The 6,727-nt window shown below is 37.9% G+C and overlaps 1 pseudogene; it reads left to right on the top strand.

Annotated features, from left to right (window-relative positions):
* Window positions 1–4,295: 4,295 nt before the first annotated feature.
* LOC105199759 lies at window positions 4,296–6,499 on the top strand (annotated as a pseudogene).
* The last annotated feature ends 228 nt before the right edge of the window (window positions 6,500–6,727 follow it).

Genomic DNA, 6,727 nt, shown 5'->3' with positions numbered 1-6,727 from the left:
TTATATTAAGACTTGTTCCTTCTCCGTACTCTAGAAGTAACCTCTAAACCCCTTGTATGATTTATTTTTTTACTTTCCAAAAATGATCCTCTGATCATATACGGCCATTATTAGACCCATGGTCACCTCCGCAGCCGCAGTATGGTAGCCAAAAACCGAGTAGAGAGCGGCACTACAACAGCTGCAAAAGATTTAGAAGCTTGCATGCCTCAGTGTCACCGGGGTTATGAAAATCTGCCCTACTGCATCTTTGGAGGCCATTTTGGACCTTCTACCTCTCCACCTACAGGTTCGGAAAGTTGCTGCCAACTCGGCGATCCAAATACTTAACCACCTCACACCTAGGTCAATTGGTCGGACTTGACATATGAGGATACTCACAACTAACGGCATATGCGATATAGCTCAACTCCCCTTGGATGCAATGAAGATAAAATTCAACTTCGTGCACAACTACAAAGCTGTCTACACAGACAGAGAGAGGTGGGCCCCCTTTTAAAAGGGGTGCCCTATAGTGGTACACCGACGGCTCCAAAAAGGGCGGAGCGGGAGCCATTAGCAGGCCTAAGTGCCTCATATTGATCTCCATGGGCGCAACGCATTTTATCTTCCAGACAGAAATATTTGCCATCAACTCACGCGTCATGATCAACCGGGATAAAAGCATGAAAAGCGCAACTATTGATATACTAACAGACAGTCGAGCAGCGATCAAGGTTCTTACAGCCTACTTGTGTAACTCTGCACTGGTGTGGGAATGTATCACTAACCTCAAGCTCTTAGCCGATGATAATATTTCATCGTCCTTAATCCACCATACACTCTGGTGGATTCCGAGGCATGAGGACATTAAAGACGATGAGGAGGCAGATGAGCTCGCAAAGAAAGAGAACGCTGACTCCCGATAGGGCCGGAACCTGGTGCGGGGTCACTGCGTAGTCACAGGTACATCAAAAGACATTTAATAATCTGGAAGGACGGACTAAAGTCCTCATACTGGAGCGGCACGATGGGACTGACCCAGGCTAAAAAGGTCATAACTTACTCGCCGCAATAAACACAAGATTTATTTTCCCTGGACAAGAGGGATCTAACCACCCTGGTAGGCCTTCTCTCTGGCCATTGCCAACTCAAATATCACTTCAACACAATTAGCAAAACTGAGAATGATGATTGCCGTTTCTGCATGAAGACGGCCGAGACGGCTGAGCACATCATGTGTAGCTGTCCGGCCGTCGGCCATCTCAGACAAGAATTTATGGAAGGGGTACTCAACACCCCTGACCAGATTAGGGAACTAAGTCCCCGACGGGTCGTAAGATTTTTCAATAGCCTTGACCTGACGCAACTCTAAACTAGGGCACTATTACAATAGACCTTTTTAGGTCGCGGTGACGCATTGGCGGCTGTTTGCTACGGCTCTCTTTCTTTATTATTATTATTATTATTATTATGTATGGCTATTGTCGACAATATGGCTACTCTTATTATTTCTGTTATTAAGTGACGTGTTTTAACAATTGCTTATGAAGTTGTTCATTTAATAGCCCGCCGTTTTTTAGTGATGCTAATATGCCAATACTTAATAAATGATAATTGTTATAAGGCATTTTTACTTTTGAGCACATCTAAACTTTTTCAAGATACATTTTTAACCTTTAGTTACATACACTTTCTCATTATTCTTAAACTTAAATGTATTATCACACAAAGGTACATATACAATCGAGTGTTTTTTTGTTATTTAATTTTTTATTCGGCCATATACATTTTGAGTTATACAAAGTTAAAACATGGAATTTTAATATGGTTTTTTAAGCAAAACTTTTATATCAAAATAGTTCTTCGAAAAATCGATTGTCATTGTAAAGGGTGCTGTTCAGAAACATTAGAGACATCATTTTATGCTTTTTGTTTAATGTTAAACAAGGTTGACATTTCTAATGAAATTTCTAATGGTATTTCTAAAGCTTCTGAATGCAGGAAAATTCAAAATCAAGAAAATTCTAAATAATGAAAAATTAAAAATATATATATTGTAACAAAGTAAGTGCGGGCTACTAGGAATTAAATATTCCGCCTCACAAAGGAGAAGAGAACGTGCGAGCCGGAAAATACTAGGAAAGGAAATATCTCGACACGGTCCCTCGTGTGTCAGGAGCCGGAAATACCGACGGAAAGGAGAGTAACAGGAATTAACTGCGCACCAAGAATACAATGGCAGAACCGAACTTTATTCACCGGTCGTGACTAAATATAGAAACATGGCGGCCATACCGCATTTGAAGAGAGCTTCGACGAGTCTAACGCTTGCGATGATACACCCACGAGAGAGACCGCAGGGGCGCGCTAGTGAGCCTCACAGGGTCAATCGCATGACGGTATATATATCACGTGGTTCGCGAAACCAATTGGGGCACGCGATAGAAGGTCGCATGACCCGCGCAGCCAATCATGCAAGCAATACGTAGGCAGAAATCCGCTGACAACGTCACCGCAATGGCAGCCGATTTGAAACTTATACCGGGTGAGCCAATTGTTCACTTACAGTACTGTGTTTTTTTTAACTAAACCAATTTTTTTAAATTATTTTTAGGAATACCATATTATAACCACCTTTTTTTTTCCACTAATTATGAAGTGCATTAGATTTTTATAAATCACGTCCTAAATAATAAATGTTTCATTACTTTGAGTCTAGAATCTGTTGAACAACACTCTGACGAATGTAATCGTTCAAGATTCAATAGAAAATATTAATTGAATTGAAAGAAGAGGTTAATAAGAGTCAAGACGCTGATGTTAGTGCGTATATTTTTCAGTTTATTCAAAATGAATTCACGACGTTTTGACTCTGTTTTGAGTTATCTTTAGTAAATAAAATCGAAGTCAAAAAACCTCCACTTCACATGGTGTGGTCAAAGATCTTAATGAGTCACAATCAGGTGGTTAACCGAATAAAATTGAAATTCTAAAGGGTGACCAACAAATAATATGTAACACTACAATGACTAATAAGCTAAAATGTCAAATAAAACTTACAAAAACTTACCATGTGAAGCAGATATATATTAAACGCGCAAGACTAAATATAAAATTAACATTATACATAAGATGAAATGACAATCATAACAGTTTGTGATCAAGGCGGACCAAACATTGCAGCAATAAATACATTATTTAGAGAAACACATGCACAAAATTTAAGACGAACTAAATGTAGTAAGTATTGGACATATATACGCTACAAACATTTGTCAATTTTTACTTTGTAATATTTATTATACTACACAGATAACCAAGCTAGATTTAGCACATCGAGCAAATTAATGCATTGCATTGTTGTGAATTTGCCGGCAATTTGCTGGTTACAGAATTTAACGAAAACTGAGTCAGCAACAAGAGAACAAAAACATAACATCACTTAATGAAATGTTAAGAGCAAACGTTTATTAATAATAACATATCATGTTGACAGCAAACTGTCGGCTCGTCCTGAGCTTGCATTTGTATGTCATAATAACAGCAATATGTTAGCAAAATGATGGCATGTATGATATCAAAAGTTTAATACAATAAGTAGAATATTTGATGAATATTGTTAAAGATTTTAAATTGCAGCTTATTATCGACAATTTGGTGACATGACAATATTTGTTTATTTTGACGACAATTTTTCGTCAACAAGCTATCATGCAGTAGTTTTATTATATTGAGATATCCTAAATAAATCTTATATTAAAAAGTTGGTAAAAATCTGTGAAGTGCGTTTTTGGTCGCATTTATCATGATGTATCCTATATTAAAAAGTTTTCTATATTTAAAAGTTGGTGAAAATTCGTGAAGTGCGTTTTTGGTCGCATTTATCGCGGTTGACCGCTTTCCGCGATGCCGATTGGCTGGCTGCCTGGCTGGCGTGGACAAGTCTATTATGGTGTAATAATGATCGAGTCGATTAAGCTCACGTTTTGACGTGCGGTGGGGTAAGGATAAGTGCGTAGTTAGTGTGTGCAATCCAGGAGTTATGGTACTAACGTCTCCGAATCTCATCTAGGAGACGAGTACCATTTAAAAGAATTGAATTAGTGTGTGCAACCGGCAAGTCACGGCAAGTCTGCTCGAGACCAGATCTTTAATTTTGGCCGCGTATCAGTGAGAATCACGCTCACTGGTATGCGGTCATGAAAAAAATAAACGCCTTGCCTATAATCAATAGTAAATATTATCAAATTATCCAAAGTAATACAGATAAGTTGAATTCCACAATAATATATAATAGAGATTTTAATTATAGTATGCTAACCTTTAAAATGATGGAGAGAGTCATAACTTGTTGAAACTGAATGGAAAAATTGTTGAGAGATCATAACACATGTTAATGCGAGTTGCTGTAGGTATTTACAGCGAAGATGTCGATAAGATTATTGAAACATATGTATAATTTTATGTCGAAACAGTATTTCATGCATGCTATACAGACAATAAATACTGCATGTGTCGTTACACAACAAATGGCTAGGTGATTTTACCTTTGCTAACAAGCAAATTTATTAAGTGTTAATAAGTTATAACATGTTATTAATAAGTAATATTTTTTTACAGCTCATTTTTATTGACAAAAGAATGTTTGGTGACAGTACAGTTGTAATATTGGATACATTGGAACAATTCGCTATTCTTTGTCATCATAATGGCAAAGTGGGTTTCAACGTCCATTGCATTTGGGCAAAGAATACGCTTATAAGAGGCACATAAGGTGTGTCAGATGGATTGGTGTTAAAAGTCTATGTTAAAAGCGTACAATGCATCCATTGCGAATGTGTCCCAAAAATAGCAAAAATGAAGGACCAATTACTGTATATTTAGAACATGGGATATGCTGATATCTTTGAATTCTTGGATCTTAAAAAGAGTATTGGTTATTATCTTTTATTGTTGTTTCCTTTTGCACGATTCTTAAATACACAGAAAAATTATATTTTAAACAATTATTTTGTAGGTGAGGAGCAGTTGAGAACATGTGTTATGGTCTGTGGACTCCAGATGTATTCATGAAAGACATTTATGGTGATGTATCTAACCTAATGTGTCCACATGATCCACAGTGCCCTGGATTATTTGAAGTTTTGGGATGATGAATTTGAAGCTTTGTATACCAGGTAATTGATATGTATTTTGAATATTATTGAAAATTATACTACTTATATAAATTTATGAAAAGAATTTATTTATATTTATTTATACTTCTCTGTTATATTTAGATATGAAAAAGGACAGGTTCTCGAAGATAAGTTTAAAGCCAGGGAGTTGATAAGGTTTCTTATTATTCAAATACAATTTGAAACAGAACTACCATATATAGTTTTTAAAGATTATTGTAATCGCAAATCAAATCATCAAAATCTGGGCACAATTGAATGCAGCAGTTTCTATACTGAAGTAATTCAATATTCAAGTTCTAATGAAGTTGCCATATGTAACGTGGCTTCAATCGCTGTCAACATGTTTATGAATTCTACTAAGAAAATTTTCGATTTTTATAAACTTAACGAAAATCATCACCTACAATTTGGATAAAATGATTGACATTAATTTTTATCCTTTGCTAGAGATGAAATTGTCATGTGATACACACAGATTTATTGGTAAGCTACTAACACATAATTCACATATTATATATATTGCTGTTTTAAAAATTCATTTCAAAGTCAAACTAGGTATTAGTGTACAAGGATTAGCAGATGCATTATTTTTAATGAGATATTCATTTGAAAGTAACAAAGCTAAGGAATTCAATGTCCAAATTTTTAAGACTATTATAGCGCTCTAGAAGCAAGTTGTGAAATAGTTATTGAGAAAGGTTGTAACGGTACGCGGTTTCGGTCGGTTCGGTGCGGTGCGGGAACTTCGGGATCGGACCGGATAAGGCTCGTCGGTTGGTCAGGTGTCCGTAATGATCATACCCAAGGTTTCACTTAGCAAAAGATAGAGAATGATTTATTAAAGATATAATAATTACAAAAGAGTTGACAGAATGAATATGAGAGAAAAATAAAAGAGATAACGAAAATAAAAGAGATATCAAAAATAAAGAGATTACAAAGATACGGAGATACCAAAAAATGAAGAGATAACAAAGATAAAGAGAGCTCGTCGGCGTCCAGCCAATCGCCGGTATCGGATTGCGGCGGAATGACTTTAGAAAACTATGGTCTTATTCACGCGGTTTACATTTAAACGACAGAACTTAACTATTTATTTACAGAGGTAGGATAACTACGCGGTGAGCTATGCGGGCTGTACGCCCGTACGATCGGTGAGTCGCGGGGCGCGGCGGGAGTGACTAGCGCGGTGGTGTAAGCGCGTGCGCAAGTGCGGGTTGTTGCCGGCGCGGTCGCCGCCGCGATTCGCCCGAGCGCGCCCCGTGCAAGTGGGGCGCTCGATCGACAGGTTGCTTGTGCCCTGTCGATGACTAAGTTACGAGATTCGTCGGTTTGGCAGTAAGGTATTCGAGGACGACGGTGATTGGTCGCGAATGCTCGGCCGGTGGGAATGACGAGAATGCTCGTCGAGGATCTCGGACGTGATTGGTCGAGAATGCTCGTCAAGGATCTCGGACGTGATTGGTCGAGAATGCTCGGCCGGTGATGATGACGAGAATGCTCGTCGAGGATATCTGAGTTGACTGGTCGAGGATACTCGGCCGGGCTACCGACGGGAATGCCCG

Source organism: Solenopsis invicta, chromosome 14 (genome assembly GCF_016802725.1).
Source record: "Solenopsis invicta isolate M01_SB chromosome 14, UNIL_Sinv_3.0, whole genome shotgun sequence".
In the NCBI taxonomy this organism is placed as follows: Eukaryota; Metazoa; Arthropoda; class Insecta; order Hymenoptera; family Formicidae; genus Solenopsis; species Solenopsis invicta.
Note: the sequence above shows the minus strand (reverse complement) of the source record. Positions and strands in the feature narration are given on the sequence as shown.